Source organism: Rhipicephalus microplus, chromosome 3 (genome assembly GCF_043290135.1).
Source record: "Rhipicephalus microplus isolate Deutch F79 chromosome 3, USDA_Rmic, whole genome shotgun sequence".
Taxonomy (NCBI): Eukaryota; Metazoa; Arthropoda; class Arachnida; order Ixodida; family Ixodidae; genus Rhipicephalus; species Rhipicephalus microplus.
The window spans coordinates 4,494,700-4,514,626 of NC_134702.1; the positions used below are offsets into that span (position 1 = coordinate 4,494,700).

Here is a 19,927-nt window from a genome sequence, read left to right on the forward strand (position 1 = left end):
TCACTCAGGGGTGTCGCAAGTGTAATATGACTTTAAATCTAGATAGGGTCATTGTTATACCATTTAGAAAGAAGAAGAATGTACGTTCATTACAGTATACTTTCGAAAATTTTCCGCTGTCTCAAGTGCATGAATATGAACAATTCGGTGCATATTTAACACATGACTTAAAACGACATCGTTATGTTGACCATATAATCGCAAGTGCAGCCAAGTCATTAGGGTTTTTCAGGCGCAATGCAAATTTTTTTAGTATGGCTACTAAAGTACTGCTCTACAAGACGTTTGTTAAATTGATTTTAGAATATGCATGCGAAGTGTGGGACCCGCCGATAATAGATGATAAGGAACGTATAAAAAAGTACAGAGTTTAGCTGCAAGCTTTGTGACTCAAAATTACACACTGACTTTTGGTGCTAGTGAAGCGAAGGTGAATTCGACATGGAATATTTTTCCCACATAAATTGGTGTTGCTCGGCGACATTATCTACTTCAACTTCATTATGTGTCCTCACGGGCCGGCCATTCGCATAAAGTGCGTGAAATGTTCTTCGGTGAAGAATTCTTTAGTTTATCTTTTTTTTTTAACGAGTACAATATGGGAGTGGAACAGGTTACCTGCTGCCATAGTTAGTGAACTACCCCTTTGGCTCCGTCTTTCCCCAGCACAGGGTAGCCAGCTGGTCTAAGAACTGGCTGACCTCCCTGTCCCTCCGACTATTTTTTCCTCCTCCTTCTCTAACTACACGTTTTACACCTTGTTGACTTCGTTTTTTTAATGCGTTTCTTTGCCTACTGGGTTTGTATGTAGTTTATTCATTTTTATGTCTACGTTTTTTCTTGTTCTCACTGGTCATGTTTGATGTATAAACCCGCTTATATCGTGTTTACGCCCTCACTGTAATGCCTTTGATGACGGTGTGAGTATTGTGTAAATAAATAAAAATAATAGTCTAGCAAGGTCTCTCCTTGACACTAATAGGAAAACTTGGCAACGCTGGGTTAAAATGCGCTAGCATTTAACCTTGCAAACAATGCACACATATATATATAGGGGCTACATTTTAAAGCGCCCGTTCCTGAAACGCACACGCGTATTATGTACTCGCAAAAGCTCCCAGAGCACTAGATTTTATTCAAAGAAATCTGTCATACCCACCCACCACCCGAAAAAGTGTACTGCTCATACTTCATCTAAATTAACAAAGTTCACTTCGTGAATAAGCTGGCGCCCTCGTAAAATCTTGGGCAGAACGACAGGTTAGAAGCGCCTGCGTAAGCAACGATCACGTTTTATGGGGCAGGGGTCGTCACTGTGGTTGCGTCCCGCTTTTCCGTCATGGTGCAATGATGACAACTAAGTCGCATGTTGCAGCTAACTCGAGATAAGCGGAGCATATACGAAAGCTGATTACACAAGGGGGCGATAACCTGAGCGGTGCACTGATGACGTCACACGTGACGTTTCCTCTTCTGATAATGTGACGGCCACCGGGAATTGCGGATTTTGGGGATGCGATGCACTGTCTCTAATGGCGAATAGCATGGGGAGAACAGAAGCACGCTGAAAGTGCTTTGCCCAGAGCCGACTGGTATCAGTGGTGTTGCGAGCACTGCAGCCATTCAGTGGCTTTCGCTGCGCCGTTGTGCTCTCGTGTGGAGTGCAATGATAGTGACATGGCATTTAAACTTCTCCGTACTTTATTTTTATTTTATTTTTTAAATTTTGCTTCTGCTTGCGAGTGCAGCGGCAATGACAGCAACCACGCGCGATTTCCCACCACTGATGTTGGCCTTATTAGCACTGTATGGGCGGCGGATAGCAGCGATATAATTGTCTGGTGACGGCTGCGAAGCGTATACGCAGCTACGTTGACTGGATGCGTCGTTGCACAAACGTACTACCCAACTGCGAGACATGCGACTAACAAATTCCGCGCGTATTTCGCTGCTCAGCATGCGTGCTTTGATTCCCACTCGTTCTCCGGAGAGTGGCCATGATATCAGTGCTCCTTGTTTCTCACGACGACGCCTACCGCCCCCTGGTGTGCGACCGATGAAGGTGCCGTGAACCGCGCTTGTATGACATCAGTTCGAGGGTTCGCGCGCTTTCGAGGTACGGCGCCGAATAGAAACCACCGTCGTGACAAAACTCGACAAAGAAGCAGTTCAATTGGTTATCTTGTGTGTGGTGACTCCAACGACCCTGGGTGTCCACTTTTAACGCTCATTTTAATAGCACAGCGCTTTTTTTCCCCCTTAAAATTGTGGCCGCTTGTCCCCGCGTAAGTGCTGCTCTACAGGGTGTCCCACATAACTTAACTTGAGCCAAAGATTTGAAAATGAAAGACGCTTCAGTGGCGAATTGAACCAAACGCGTTCTACTCTCACTAGCCCGTAGGTACTCGGGATATTTTTGTTTCTCCTCGTACTAAATAATTAATAATTTTTAATTGCATAATTTCCAATAATCGGCTAGAAACCAAAAATTTGAACACTGAGATGTAGAGCACTTTCAGAAACCAGTCACAATATTGTTTCCTGTACGATACGTCTAGCGCCGTTAATTTGTCTGTGTTGTAAAGAAAGCCTATAGCAGCACTATAGCAGTGCGCTAGTGGTTCATCACACGGCTTCTTTTCCCGGTTCGTGGGCTTTCTTTACAACGTGAGAAAAATAACAGCGCAAGACGTATCTCACAGGGAACAGTTCAGTCGTTAGTTTTTGAAAGGGCTCTACATCTCAGTGTTGATAACTTGGGTTTCCAGCCCATAGTTTAAAAAAAGGTAATTAAGAATTATTATTATTTAGTATGGGGATAAATAAAAAATAGCCTGAGTACCTACAGGCTAGTACATTTCACTTTTAAATTGATTGATTTGTGGGGTTTAACGTCCCAAAACAGCCATATGATTATGAGAGACGCCGTAGTGGAGGGCTCCAGAAATTTTGACCTCCTGGGGTTCTTTAACGTGCACCCAAATCTGAGCACACGGGCCTACGACATTTCCGCCTCCATCGGCACTTTTAAATTTTTAGCTCGAGTTATGTGGGACACCCTGTATAATCACCTACCCTTTTTTTTAGGTGAGGTATTCTTTATTTATTCATCGTGAATACATTGAAAGGCTGACGACAAAAGCTGCATACAAGCAGCTTGACAGGCCCGTCAGCCCAATTTAAACGTCAGAAGCAGACGGCAGATATGTATGCTGTAGAAATTTACAGTAATAGACACAACACACCAAAGTATCGCACTTCTATTGCGATAACAAAAATATGCAAGTAAAAAATATATGCACGCTAACAACTAAACAAAGAAACGGTATTGTATTCGAAAGACATGGGAACGCTACAAACAAGAAAAAGAGAAACGACGAGGCAATACTGAAACATACAAAAGTGCAAATAGTGTCAATTTACAAAAAAAGATGCACCGGTAAAAGAAAGACTGACAATAAAAAGTATACATATGAGCTACCGCACACAACAGAACAGGAATAAGCGCTTCATAAAAAAAAAAAATAGTTACACCAATCAGGCTATCACCCACACTGAGATGCATATGCACTAAAATGTTACACATAGGAAAACTAACGGCTAGTAATTGAAGGCCCGAAAAATTGGATGCATAATGCATTAAAACGGTACACACAGGAAAAAAAGTACACACGGTACACACGCGAAAAATTTGAGTAGCAAAGAGAAGGAGTAAAAAGAAGGTCTGTAACGAAGGTCGGCAAGGCAGAATCGATAGACACTTGGCGATAACAAAATGGGCGACGTAAAAAAAAAAAAAACCTTACCAGGATGACGCTATCAATCTACGCACTTCCTTCTTGAAAGTACGCGTCATATCTATGTTTCTTGCTTCCAGTTTGTTCAGTAAGCGCGGCAAAGTATTAGATAATGTTTGCAGACCGTACGATGTACGAAAAGTGGGCACGTGCCATCGTTCAGTGTTTCTGCAAGTGTATACAGGCGCATTCGGGCAAAGGCAGGCCAGCTCAGATAAATTTTTGCAATTTTTCGCTAGTTCTTTCTTGAAGCTAAGAGCTAATCTTACATTATAAAGATCGAAAATTTTGGTAATGCAGTATTTCTGAAATAAATGACCAGTGTGGGCCGAGAAGCTCAAATTCCAAATGGAACGCAAGGATTTTTTTTGCAGTAAATTGAGTCAATTTTTATTAGCAAGCGTAGTAGTTCCCCAAACTAGGGGAGCGTAATTTAGATAAGATTCAAACAAAGATTTATAAAGCAGTAACTTAACTTTAAGTGGAATTAAGTGGCAGTGTTTGCTAAGAATTCCTGCAATGCGAGACAATTTTCTCATTACAGAATTAACGTGGTCATCCCAAGTAAGGTGACTACTGAAGTACACTCCTAATACCTTCAGACATTGCACGATTTCTATTGAGTCAGAACCAAATTTAACATACTGCGGAACAATGATTTGTTTATTTCGGGGTCGAAACAGTATAGCTTTAGACTTGTTTGTGTTTATTTTTAATCGATTAGTAATTGACCAGCATTGAATAGACTGCAAGACAGCGTTAGTTTCCCTTCCGATCTGGTCAGACGTGTCCAACGAAAAAAGTATGGTCATATCATCGGCATACAAAATGCATTTAGCTTGTTGACATAAGCTTAAAATATCATTAATATATAAATTAAACAACAAAGGTCCTAATATACTCCCCTGTGGAACTCCAGCTATTATACGCTTAACAGATGATTTGTAGGTATCAATACAAACATACTGTGTGCGACTGGCTAAGTAAGACCCTTGAAAAGGGTCTTATAGCTTTCACAACTTGGACCCGAAGTTGAAGAAAAAGGGGATAGTCAAACTCAGAAACACAAAGGGTCTCACGGTTTCATCGACCGTGTGCAGCAAGCCTTACGCGCCACTCTTCAGTAAGCTTGCAACAGTGATTCAGCGCCTCGCCAGTATTTCAGCCATTCCTTGCACGTAGGCTACAAGCGTAGGCGACTTACACTAGGTAAGGTGCCATACCAAAAGCTACGACGAATGCCTCTAGACAGGGAGCCGCAGCCTCCTAATCGCCCCAAGGAAGCGCGCTTCGTGAGCGCAGCTGAGCTGTGCAGGACCTCTGAGACTACGGCTTTATTTGGTTGGTGTAGGTACATATATACGTAGCTTACTGACAAGCACGCGCCCAGTGCACTGTTTAACATAAATTCATAAGCGAAACCTGCTGTCTCTGTTTAGTGCACATTCAATATAGGTTGTCACAAAAAAGCAGTGCAGACACTTTAAGTGGGGATCCTTGAGCTTTTCGTTATGCTAATTGCGTGAACGCAAACTGTCCCAGCTTGCCTTTGCCAAATTAATATTTGCAGCACTGTGCACGGTATATATAATAAGCGATAACTATTTCTTATATTTTCATACGTAGGCGATGGCCCTGTGCGGTATTAATAAGAAATATTTAATGATGTTGCTCTCACTGAACAAAAATTACTGAGAAAACTGCAGCCATTTGTATCGCCCAGGGTTTGAATAAAGCGGCACGTGCCCCCCCCCCCCCCCCCCCCCCGAGTTACAGCATCCCCTACCCTTCAAGACTCCACTTAATACGACACAACACAGGCTTGTGCCCTGCCAACGTCCATCGCTGAAATCTATGTCAAATTTGTTAATTTGATGCTGCTTTGCCTTCTTCGTAGAAGCCACGCTTGATAATTTACTGCTGAAGCAGAAATTTAAGCAGCTGCTCTGCAGTAATTACCTCGCACCATGGAGTGGCAGAAATCAGCGGCTCTCACACACTATCCTGTGTTCACTGTCACTCCTGTTGCGCTGCAGAGACAGAAAATACCCCAAAAGAGAAGGGCAGGCGTGCCCTTCTCTTTAGGATCGTTGTGAAAGCTAACGTCCTTTTCGCGGGCGGAGGAAGCACACCGAGGCCCAGAGCAGTACTTCATCATTTCGCGGAACTCGATCACCCCGGAGACGTTGTGTGGTGAGCTCGCAAGTCCACGTGTTCGCAGGACCAGAGCCGTGACCTGCGAACTTCGCTGATGGCCTCGAATGCGCATCCAATGCGCCTGCGTCGTATGCACCACCGCGACGTCGATGAGACACCGCGACGTTTCACGAGCTGTAACTACACGCGTAGATGCTGGAGAAAAGCACGCTTATTAAAATTTTGAAAGAAATACCTGAACTAATTAGTATCGCACGGCGGAAACTGCAGATGACGAGCGAAAACACACACATTGTTTCACATTCTTACCAACAATGTGGACGATGGCATGGGCGCGCTCGTCGGCCATCTAGAAGGTCTCTTGGCCCTGTTTATTGGACTGCAATTAAAACAAATTCATAATTGCACACGAAAGAGTTCGTTGCGGGCGTTGGTTGCCCTCGCGGGGCTGTTCGTTTGACAAAGTTCCCGCCAGAAGTAGACGATCCGCGCACAGGAGCAGCGGCTGCTGCAGCGTGGCTGAGAGCGGAGTCCTCGAGCTGACGTCTCACGCGAGAGGGCGTCACTCCAAGATCTTGAGGGCAATAGGTGAAGCACAAACTATAGCAGGTAATTCATCTTAATTGAGTGCGCTGTGTCCAGGTGTCTTCGTTGTGTGCTCCAACTTTAGCGCGCAACTCAGTTAAGCCGATCGGGGGTATGTACTCGACGTCATCAGCGAAGATCGATAGCGTCGGGGTCGCCATTTTGCGGGCCGCGTGTTCGCCACACGCGAGAGCAACTCGCTGCCCGTGCTCTATCCGAGATCCGTACGGCATACAGCACGGGCGGATGTTTAGTGACCTCTGGAATACCCCCTGCACGCCGGAGCACGGGCAGCTGATGAGCGTACGAACAGACCTTCAAAGTGCCCCGGCGATACTGTTGCCCCCTTGCGGGTCGAGGCTCAGTACATCCCCCCCCCCCCTTGTATTCGCAATTACATTGACGATGTGACATTTACCCTTGTGTATCGAAAGCATAGCCACGCACTTAAGACATAAATATGAGCATGTGCAACTATTGGCCTCTGAGGACGCTTAGTGTATGCAGTTTCGATACCACTTCGTTACTAACAGAGCCTTTTCAGTACTTGTGGCACTGCAAAGCAACACGGGCACTATCTTCACGGAAAAGCCGTCTGTACACGCTTCAAGGGACGTCAAGAAAAATAGAATCTCGAAACTATTGATCGGTCGCGTTTACTGCCGATCAATTTTTTCCTCCTTTGTCCGATGGAAGTGGTACACATGCTCGTACGAGATCACTTGAGACACCACAAGCCGTTTATCATACGATGGCGTGCCGTTCACGTTTAAAGTACGTTATCCTGTGCAGACGCTGCGATGCTGCGTGGTGTATACGTCATTTGTCGTTTTGTCCACAATGTTGTACGCTCCTATACATGCGATATGCGAATGGTTGTCGCCGTCCACGAGCGGTGCATAAAAAGTTCCATTAATGCAAAGAGCTGCGGTGTATCTAGATCTCGTCGTAAGAGGATCACGCTCACGAAGTTCTTCGAAAAAACTGACGCTTCATTGAAATAGGCTCATGTATACGGAGCATGGTATGTACCTGAAGAAGCGCTATATGTTGATGTAAAGCTGCCCTGCTGGTTTTTCTGGATAGCGATCACTGTGGCCACTCCATCTTGCACGTGAGGGCCTATAGTGCACTGCCAGGTGGAATTTTGTGCGTTGGCCGCGGGGGCCACATTTTCAATGAAGGCGAAAATACTTGCGGCCCGTGTGCTCAGATTTAGGTGCACGTTAACGAACCCCCGGTAATAGAAATTTCCGGAGCCCTCCACTGCAGCGTCTGTCATAATCATATGACGGTTTTGGGACGTTAAACTGCAACGATTATTACTCATAATTTTGTGCGTTCTTTTAAAACCAAGCTGAGGCCAACTGGCGACTGAAAAAATTCGAGTGCAGTGCTCCGAAGATTTTTAAGCATGTGCACATCACGTTTTGATTGATTTGTGGGGTTTAACGTCCCAAAACCACCATATGTTTATGAGAGACGCCCTAGTGGAGGGCTCCGGAAATTTCGACCACCTGGGTACGCATCACGTTTTCATTTTGTGCACAAACAGGGGCGTCGATTTAACAAAAACGTTTCAGAACTTGACATCTGTCACATCTAACCTTTATTTATTGTTGTTGTGTCTATGCGCGTTGGCCTCTGTCTCTTATTTACGGCTCATAAAAGTTTTTCATACGGTGGCCATTTATCAGAAAACCACGAAAAAGGGTTGCTGAGGTGACGAACTATGACGTCGCCACCCACGTGAAAATGGCTGTGACGAATTCAGGAATAAAGATCTCTGCGTTTTCCGGCAGGCGCCTTCGAACGAACGTGGACAGCTGCGCTTTTGTGGCCACATAGATTTTACAAACTCTGGCGCCATGTCAATAATTTCATTTCTAACACAATAAAAAAGAGAAGTGAACGCTGGGGAATAAAGGTAATTTCCGAGAAAAGCCGGTGGCAATCTGTCACTCGTTATCAGCAGCCCGACTCGGACGGATCCATACAATGCGTGCTCTCGTTATACGAACGCTGCAACTAGGACTCCGAGTCGATAGAAAAATGGCACGGTCACTCAACACCAATGAGCGGCGCTTATCTCGGCGGGGATTTCGGGACTCCAAGATAAGCACCGTACGCGTGTACTTGTACGTAAACGAATGGGGCCCGCCGAGGAGAAGCGAAACCGCTTGGTTCATGAAGGACGAATGGAAGTGACTCGTATTGAGAATCTATGCAAGTTGTCGTAAGCCAATGTTTGTTCCCGGCGGAGTCTTTCCAAGAGATTAATGACGAAAGTTGAGGATTGATTTTTCGCTCTTTTTTGGCTCTAGTTGATTGCTTCTCAGCGAGATGCAGAAATAAGGTCAAAGATGGGAAAAAGAAGATTAGGGCACCACATGAAGGCAATGCGGGTGATTTGTTTCTACTCTACATGGAACAGGGCCTGTACAGGGGCGAACATTCTTTTTTTTTTTTTGCATACGCCGCTATTGATCGACTTCGACAGGACGGCCGGTTATTTCTCTAGATGGTAGAGACGTGGCGTGTAAACTTAATACTGCTCGGATGCCTCATGAAACGCGAAAATTGACCAGCGTCAACTCGAGTCACGCGAAAAATCACGCGATGGGTGAGAAATCACGCGTCAGTGCCATCATGATGTCACAAATCACCGAAAGCTTGGTGGGTGGATCAAAGAGGCTTTCGTCTTCAGGGGTGAGTGTGCGAGAAAGCAAACCAACACGACGGGTGAGAAAGCAAACCAACATGGCCAAGTGGTGACAAATGCAGGCCAGACCACACGTATAGACCTTTGCATCGGGCGAGAAGGTCCAGTCTGGCAACCAACTCATTCCTCCTCCCTGGCATGCGGGCTGCGGCTCGGAGTGTGTGTTGATGCTGGCATGTGTGGCGTTATCTAGCGAATTACCGCGCATTAGGCCAAGCTGCGTTTTTCGTTTTCTTCATTTTGTTTTTCTTCACTTTTGTGATGACCAAGAATTGGTCATCAGGAAACCACTGTGCTGTTTCTGAGTGCAGTAACAACTACAGAATAAGGAAACTGCTGTCGGAAGAAATATGCAATGTGCATCACCAGACGCGGAGGTTTTGTGACTGTGGACTCTTCAAGTTGCATCGTTTTCCTGTTGACGAGGAGCAGCGGCTTCTATGGCTTGCAAACTTAAACAGGAAAAACTTTGTACCTTCCGCGGGTACTTGGTTATGTTCAGAGCACTTATTCTCAGGCGAACGAACCGCAACGACTTCGACACCGATGCTCAACTTGCTCGGCTATGAACGGAAGGATCGCAGCCTACAGCTATTGCGACGATGACACTATTTCCCTGATAAACAGCCCCACGTGACATTTCTACCTATCGCAGGTCAAAGTACCACGGTGACGAATAGTGAAGCAAGAGCTTGCGCCAACTAAGAAACGAAGGGTAGGTCACCGAGTAGTCTGCCGTGCAGTGATACATGGTACACTTACGATCGCGATCAATAGCTATCTTCATTAAATTTTTCGGCGGTAATTCACTCATTTCCGCAGCTTGCGCAAATAAGTCAACAGCTAGAAAAAAGAGAAACGGAAAGATCGATCCAGATTGGGCTCGATCGAGGCGGAAAAACAGCCTGAGTCACTTATAGGAGTGGCCAGTTAGTTGCTTCAACCATCATTTTTTGCATGAAATGAGCAGTGACCGACACCGTAATGTTGATTAATTGATATTTAAGGTTGAACGTCCCAAAACCATCATATGATTATGAGAGACGTCGTAGTGAAGGGCTCCAGAAATCTATATCACCTGGGGTTCTTTAACGTGCGACCAACTCGACGCCGTAATTTTATCAAGCATAGTCATACCACAGGCTGGGTCCTTGTTCTATAATTGAAGCATTAACAAAAGCTTGTAGCCAACGCTAGAAAGCAGCTTCGGACGGCGTCAGTGTACAAGCCGCGCGCTCGAACTAGACTGCGCAGGTCCCAGTTTAATTGGCGCGATGGTAGTTACAGCGCGAGAACAAAACGACGACACAGAGACAAGAAGGACACGAAGGACACGAGCGCTCGTGTCCTTCGTGTTCTTCTTAATTGTCTCTGTGTCGTCGTTTTGTTCTCGCGCTATAACTACCGTCATGCCATACCAACTAGCCCATGCTACCACTCTTCTAAGTTACTTGGCGTCCTTGCTCTCAACCACACAGTAATCCTCAAACATGAATCAACAACTGGCCCAATCGTATACATCGATTATCTACATTGCGTGACAGCAGTATTGCCTATATATGCACGGGAAAGCACTGCACCAAAAAAGATGAAAGAGGACGTGCAGGCACGTCAGCGTATTTTGATGTAAGAGTTCTATTCAAGCGCACACTCGTAAAAACAAACTAGCGAGTGAGATACCATCACTCCTTCAGAGTTGAGAAACAATTTAGACAACAGTTAGTGCGCAGTTATAAAAAACGTCAGTGCCACGAAATAAAGGCGAACCACTACACTCCGATGCTCGGCTTCATAAAAGAGCTGCAGCCGATGCGATGGCGTGGCGTAAAAAAATCGATCTTCCAAAAAAAAAAAAGCGGATGACTACCGCTCAAGAAAAATAATCACTATGCTCTCGAAGTGTTGTTGCTCATTCTGGAAACGAAAGACCTAAAAATACTGCGCATTCTTTGAGCAGAAAGTCGGTGCTGTGAATATACTGAATGTCGGTGCTGTGGACGAGGCGGACTCGTTCGCAGCGCTGTATAATAAATAAATTGTCCCTCAACGACTTCAACCTTGTCAGAACGTCTCATATACACATTTTATATAAAAAAAACCTGCATATCACTTCAGTCGAAACTCACCGAGCAAAAACTAAGAACGAACGATAAAACAGCAGCCGCACGCTTGTCTTCTATGCAAAGAGTGGGCTTCCCGCATGCCAGACGGGTTGCCGGGCCAGAAAACAGTCGCCCGCTAGCAAGATGGCGGTGCCCACGGGGCAGCACGTGGCTTTCTGACGCAGCGTCACTCCCTCTCCCATGTGGAGAGAGTGCGCCCGCAGCGAACACCCTCTTTCCAGGTGGTGTTGGCGCAGCTCCGCGTAGCCACGTGCCCTCTCTTATCATAGGGAGAGGGCACGCGCCATGTCAGAAAGCCACGTGCTGAAACGCGTACGTTTGGTCAGGAAAGCCTAGGAGGGTGGCCCGGTATTCTGAGTGGGAGAAAGGGAATGACCATGATAGTGGGCTATGCTCTCGATAAATAAAATCTGAAGGGGAGCGGGAAAGGGGAAGAAAGGGTTTCAAACAGTCTCTGTAAATGTTGCCATTTCAAAGAAGACAATTTCCATAATCCATGTACGGGCCACTCCAGAAGAAAATTTGGCCCCAGGATTCCCCAACAATATGTTGATACAAGTCTGCAAAATGACGAACATCTGAACATCGACTCTGTTTTGGTTTCACTGTTACGTTTCAAGACAGACCGGGGCGCTCCGTCTTGAAGGATAGCAGCCCTGCTTTGTGCTAGAGTTTCAGTTGCAGGGCGAGCGTTAGCAGGTGCGTTCTGCGCATTATTCATGAATGTGAGCGTGTACCTTGCAGTGCAAAAGAACGTGAAAGAGCTTGGAGCCCCCGGAATGAATGTTTCCGGGTGGTGTTAACACCTCAACAATGCACACCAATACTCTCAGGGCGTGCTGTTCGAAGGGGCTACTCAGCAGCAAGAGTCCTCCCTTTTTTTCTCTACTTTATTTTTAAACACAGTTCTTTTCAACCATTAGAGATACAATTCACGTACACGTTTTAAATAGCTGTAATGAGGCAGACTGCAGCTAGCTAACCGCAGCTTTTAGGCCTCAAAAACACTCCAAGTATATTTGTAAAAATAAAGAATTAAAAACTAGCTAGCAAGCTAGCAAAATGAAGGTGTGCTCGTCATTTCTGTAACCAACCTCTTTTAGTTACGGCCTGTTGTCTAAGGAGACCAAAATCCAAATGTACTTAGTGCTCTCTGCTTGCAGAACAGGTGCACCCAGTGATGTTCCGTACTACGCCAAAGAATTCCCATTCAGAGGTCTATCTATCTATCTGTCTATCTATCTATCTATCTATCTATCTATCTATCTATCTATCTATCTATCTATCTATCTATCTATCTATCTATCTATCTATCTATCTATCTATCTATCTATCTATCTATCTGTCCGTCTGTCCGTCTGTCCGTCTGTCTGTCTGTCTGTCTGTCTGTCTGTCTGTCTGTCTGTCTATCTATCTATCTATCTATCTATCTATCTATCTATCTATCTATCTATCTATCTATCTATCTATCTATCTATCTATCTATCTATCTATCTATCTATCTGTCTGTCTGTCTGTCTGTCTGTCTGTCTGTCTGTCTGTCTGTCTGTCTGTCTGTCTGTCTGTCTGTCTGTCTGTCTGTCTGTCTGTCTGTCAACCGCAACCGACAGGAAAACAAGATCTCCAAGACAGCCCCATTAAGCGGCGCATCACAAGATACGTCACTGGAGATTGTACACCAAAGTAAGGCTATTTTTTTTTTTTTTTGCCCAGATCCACTGAAGGTGGAGTCCGCTTCTCCTGCATATCTTTTCCCCTCAAAATTTCACTTGCCTTTGCCTTATTCATTTACAATGCGAAGCATTTCTCAGCGAACTTCGGAGACTTAGCGCGTATCTATCTATCTATCTATCTATCTATCTATCTATCTATCTATCTATCTATCTATCTATCTATCTATCTATCTATCTATCTATCTATCTATCTATCTATCTATCTATCTATCTATCTATCTATCTATCTATCTGTCTGTCTGTCTGTCTGTCTGTCTGTCTGTCTGTCTGTCTGTCTGTCTATCTATCTATCTATCTATCTATCTATCTATCTATCTATCTATCTATCTATCTATCTATCTATCTATCTATCTATCTATCTATCTATCTGTCTGTCTGTCTGTCTGTCTGTCTGTATGTCTGTCTGTCTGTCTGTCTGTCTGTCTGTCTGTCTGTCTGTCTGTCTGTCTGTCTGTCAACCGCAACCGACAGGAAAACAAGATCTCCAAGACAGCCCCATTAAGCGGCGCATCACAAGATACGTCACTGGAGATTGTACACCAAAGTAAGGCTATTTTTTTTTTTTTTTTGCCCAGATCCACTGAAGGTGGAGTCCGCTTCTCCTGCATATCTTTTCCCCTCAAAATTTCACTTGCCTTTGCCTTATTCATTTACAATGCGAAGCATTTCTCAGCGAACTTCGGCGACTTAGCGCGTATCTATCTATCTATCTATCTATCTATCTATCTATCTATCTATCTATCTATCTATCTATCTATCTATCTATCTATCTATCTATCTATCTATCTATCTATCTATCTATCTGTCTGTCTGTCTGTCTGTCTGTCTGTCTATCTATCTATCTATCTATCTATCTATCTATCTATCTATCTATCTATCTATCTATCTATCTATCTATCTATCTATCTATCTATCTATCTATCTGTCTGTCTGTCTGTCTGTCTGTCTGTCTGTCTGTCTGTCTGTCAACCGCAACCGACAAGAAAACAAGATCTCCAAGACAGCCCCATTAAGCGGCGCATCACAAGATACGTCACTGGAGATTGTACACCAAAGTAAGGCTATTTTTTTTTTTTGCCCAGATCCACTGAAGGTGGAGTCCGCTTCTCCTGCATATCTTTTCCCCTCAAAATTTCACTTGCCTTTGCCTTATTCATTTACAATGCGAAGCATTTCTCAGCGAACTTCGGCGACTTAGCGCGTATCTATCTATCTATCTATCTATCTATCTATCTATCTATCTATCTATCTATCTATCTATCTATCTATCTATCTATCTATCTATCTATCTATCTATCTATCTATCTATCTATCTATCTATCTGTCTGTCTGTCTGTCTGTCTGTCTGTCTGTCTGTCTGTCTGTCTGTCTGTATGTCTGTATGTCTGTATGTCTGCCTGTGTGCATATCTATCTATCTATCTATCTATCTATCTATCTATCTATCTATCTATCTATCTATCTATCTATCTATCTATCTATCTATCTATCTATCTATCTGTCTGTCTGTCTGTCTGTCTGTCTGTCTGTCTGTCTGTCTGTCTGTCTGTCTGTCTGTCTGTCTGTCTGTCTGTCTGTATGTCTGCCTGTGTGCATATCTATCTATCTATCTATCTATCTATCTCTCTATCTATCTATCTATCTATCTATCTATCTATCTATCTATCTATCTATCTATCTATCTATCTATCTATCTATCTATCTATCTATCTATCTGATTTTTAGCTCTCCTGGCCGTTTCAATATTGGTATCGATACCAAACTTGGTATGGCATTACATGACTGTATGAAGAACCTATTTTAGTAGGCATAACATGAAAATCATGACATGTATGTCGTGAATGTCATGATTTACATGTCATGGTCCTGCAGCTCTTGCGGTGGTTCCATTCACATATGTTCAAAAGCTGGTATGGTATAACATGACTGCATGGCCAACACAAGCTACAGACCTTAACATGAAAGTCATTACATGCCTGTCATTTAACAACATGACTACATGCCACGCTCATGATGCGCTCGAGGCCGTTTTGCTAGTGTCACATATACCAAATTTGGTATTACAGTACGTGAATGCATGACGAAGGTATGTGACTGGTGCAAACATGATAATCATGAGATGCGTGTCTTGTAACAACATGACTACATGACACGCTCATGATGCGCTGGCGGCGGTTTAGCTAACTTCACTTATACCACATTTGGTATTACGGGATGTGAATGGATGACGAAGGCATGATACTGGTGCAAACATGATAAACATGAGATGCCAGTCATGAAACAACATCACTACATGCTACGCTCATGATGCACCCGTGACCGTTTCGCTAGCTTCACTTGCACCAAACTCGGCATTACGGGACGTGAATGGACGACATAGGTAAATGACACATGCAAACATGATAATCACGACGTACGTGTCATGCAACAACATGACTGCATGCCACACTGATGATGCGCTCGTGGCCCTTTCGCTAGCTTCACATACGCCAAATTTGGTATTACATGGCGCTAATGAATGACGAAGGTATGTGACTCATGCAAACATGGTAATCATGAGATGCATATCATGTGAGAACATGACTGCATGCCACAGTCAAGGTGCCAATACATTTCGACCTGACGCGGTGTGCGTGCTCACAGGCGTTTAATTCGTCGGGTCACGCTATAGCGTTGCCATGCCAGGCACTGGTCCTGCCATCTTGCAGGCGTGCGCCGCGCTGCGTTACTTCGACGCATGCGCGTTGCAGCACATCCGGCGTCCCTCCGTCACGATAAGAGGGAGACGGAGTGTTGTCTGGGTAACGAATCGGCGCGAAATGCAGCATGTCGCATTTCGCGTCGGTTGCCATCGGGCCGCGCTGACAGACGCTGATCGCGCCTTTCGCGACTGGCGTCAGACTATAGAGTGCTTGCGTTTTGCTAATGTAGCGTCGCTGTGCCCAGCGTGCGCACGCGTCAACGCTACATTGGAGTATATTGGGCCCTTCATGATGCGCTCGCGGCCGTGTTGCTAGCTCCACATATACCAAGTTTGGTGTTACGTGAGGTCAATAGATGACGAAAGTGTATGAATGGTGCAAACATGATAATCCTGACACGCGTGTGGTCACGGTCGTTTCGCTAGCTCCATATATACTAAATTTGGTATCACGTGACGTGAATATATGACGAAAGTAACGAATGATAATCATGACACGGAAGTCATGTACGGCATCATTTACCTCCACCTCGTAACGTTGTTCTGATTTCAAAGTGACATATCAACCTTTCTGACTCGTATTTCGCAAGTCATCGATTCCCACTAAACGTGGCATCTGCCAATTTTTGCTTTTTTGAATTCGCATTGCCTGCTATATGTTTACGGTGTGGGGCGAGGATGCTTTTCTTAGCTCACAATAAAGAATGTGTCTGTCTGTTTGTCTGTCTGTCTGTCTGTCTGTCTGTCTGTCTGTCTGTCTGTCTGTCTGTCTGTCTGTCTGTCTGTCTGTTTGTCCGTCCGTCCGTCCGTCTGTCCGTCCGTCCGTCCGTCCGTCCATCCATCCATCCATCCATCCATCCATCCATCCGTCCACCCGTCCGTCCGTCCGCCCGTCCATCCATCTGTCTGTCATAGGTAGCCTACATGACCACTTTTATGTCACTCACACAAGCGCCACCTGCTGAGTGAGTCATTCAACTATAGGTGGTTACGAACCGGTCACAGACATGCATGGATGCCCCGCCGCAGTGGTCTAGTGGCTAAGGCACTCGGCTGCTGACCCGCAGGTCACGGGATCGAATTCCGGCTGTGCCGGCAGCATTTTCGATGGAGGTGGAAATGTTGTAGGTCCATGTGCTCAGATTTGAGTGCTTGTTAAAGAACCCCAGGTGGTCGAAATTTCTGGAGCCCTCCACTACGGCGTCTCTCATAGTGGTTTTAGGACGTTAAACCCAAAAATCAATCAATCAGACATGCATGGGCGATCACTTTAAATTTTCCAAACTCACGCAGTTCCTCTTGTGAGTTAATTACTGGCCTGCAGTTTCACTGAATGAATGAACCACTGTATTTGCGCATTTGTTTCGGGAATATAACTGGGTGCAACTGTCGAACCGATGCGCATCATTTCGCTGCAAATTCTCTCCACTTCCTCTTTTCGCAACTCGAACTGATGACAGCGAATGGAAAATGATTAACATTGTCACGCCGCATTTGCTTGTGCAGGCAGTCCTGAATCAGACGAGGAGAAGAGAGAGAGCGAAAGAGGCAAGAATACCTTGTTTTTGCATGCGTAGTGCTTAGTGCGGGAGTGCTTTTGAAGAAAGACGTACAATGAATTGTTTGACAGGATGAACTTTCACTTGCAGATGTTGCTTTCAAAGAGAGGCCTTGTTGGTCTGGCATATAAATAAATAAATATATATATATATATATATATATATATATATATATATATATATATATATATATATATATATATATATATATATATATATATATATATATATATATGATTCCTGATGAAGGCCAGACTCTAGGCCAAAACGTCGAAATAAACCACGTTGTGACCGCTCACGGAGGATCTACTAGACTATATATATATATATATATATATATATATATATATATATATATATATATATATATATATATATATATATATATATATATATATATATATATATATATATATATATATATATAAGGGAAACAAGTGTATACTTAAGGGCTCATTTTTCGTGTTTACACAATATTATTGAGATCTAACAGACAATATATGACAAGAAGTTCCTTCCATTAGAGCTTCAAGTGGGAGACTTTGTTCTATATGAAACACCCTGGCACCCGAACCACGGCAAACTCCGCGCAATCATGGAAGAATCCTATACGATCATACGCAAGATTTCGGCAGTTAACTACGAGATCGACTGCAGCGTGGCTCCACTCGGTCGCCAGACTGACGTCGTTCATGTCGGGAGATCTAAACGATATCGTCCGCCCCTGCACCTACGTCTCTCTCGGGGGAGGGGGGAAGCGTGTGACGAATCACACGAGAATGGTGTGGTAGAATGGTAGAGAAGTAGGAAGACGAAGAAAAACAAATGGTTCATCGTACAGCCATCACGTCTCTTGCGTCAAATAAGAACAAAGAAAAGTGGATGAAAAAATAACCAGCCGTGAGCAGGAGCAGGAGCAGGAACCAGCCGTGAGCAGCCGTGAGCAGGGTTCGATTCCTGCTCACGGCTGGTTATTTTTTCATCCACTTTTCTTTCTTCTTATTTACATTCCATTGGTTCTAATAACTTCCCCTGTAAATTCCTTGGCATTACTGTCGGTTAGATCTCACACATATATATATACCAATTCTACTAACCCATCAGTGGTTGTAAGCACGACATGTCGAACAGCGACCGCATGCACAGCAAAAAAGCCCCCAAATGCGGATATTCAGAACAAAATAGTATTAACTTGAAATGCCCATTCCCGTATTTCGGCAACACTGCCTGGTACCCTTTCAAAGTGAGACAGCCTTAAGAAACCTTTTTTTCAGTGCCACCTCCCTGGATGCTCGGGACGCCTTCTTACACATAGAAACTCGACAAACCAAAACTGGCAGTCCCCTCACAGCCGCCTATGCCATCGACGCTTGATTAGCGATGGTCGGTCAAAAAAAAAAAAAAACACTTTCCACGACACGAGAGCCCTTCCTTAGGCAGTCACCGTCTACAATAAAGGGACCGCCACCTAACTACACTGAACGCAATACTTCTATGAAAATACATTCTCACAACAACACTCACATAACAGTGAACCCTGTAACGTCCTCGATATTTTCCTTTTTTATTCATTTTTCTTTCTTCTTTTTTTTGTGTGTCTTAGCCATTATTTCCTCTCATATTTTACTCAAAATACCATAAATGTGAGCACGAACAGAATGTACCGTCATTCTTGACGAAGGCCACACTCTGGTAGAAATAAATGCTTTAGTTGTGGCCGTTTTCACGGAGGATCTACATTACTAAGTATATGTAAGTTAAGCCTGTTTGCTTTTGTGTTTAGGTTAGTTGCTCATCCTAGAAGGCATTATTTCATAGGGAGAGCCAACACCGTCCCTCCCTGTTTTCTTCAGCTCTCATGGATCAATTAAAGACATAGGACACATACTACCTAGAGGGAAAGCCACCGTCCATGCTCATTTACGACGGGGCGCTGTTCGGTGATGGCGATGAATGTGTATGCCACGCTTGTGTTGAGCGGTGCTGTGCCAGTCTTGGCTTCAATCGTGTCTGCGCCAATAAATATTCTCCAAATGAGAAGCTTCACAGACAGAGGTGATTAGGGCGTATTAAATTTCAAAACAAAATTTTTTCCACCTTCAGCATACGAGCAAACGGTGAAAAGAATCGACTAACTGTCGCAAAGCAAACTTTTATGTTTATTACGTTTTACGTTTCAAGAAACTGGGCATCAAAGCAGAAGTTCTCAGTGCTTAATAATACGTGCTCCTGTGAAACGCTAAGAAAGAACAGCTCATTCCGGGCAATGCGAAACGCAGAGAAGAACGGTTCTAGCCTGACGTGTTTCCGGGCTCTTCCTGAACGATGCTGATTCGACTCATGCGATGCTGTTGTGTTACACATTCGCATGCTTCAGCGCCAGTTTTCCCTCTAGGAAACTTTATGATTGCAGGGTTGCTAAATACAAAGAGAGAAAACGCTTTCATTCGTGCAATTAAATCACAAACGCTGAAAGCGCAACTCTTACGGCAAGAAGACGTTTGGGGAAAGTGCGCAATAATACTATTCATGACGCCGCCTTGACATTATA

The 19,927-nt window shown here is 44.4% G+C and overlaps 1 protein-coding gene across 1 annotated transcript in view; it reads left to right on the forward strand.

Moving 5' to 3' along the window:
* LOC119164034 (echinoderm microtubule-associated protein-like CG42247) overlaps window positions 1-19,927 on the forward strand; it is an 85,454-nt gene that overhangs the window by 37,883 nt on the left and 27,644 nt on the right. The window lies entirely within an intron of this gene.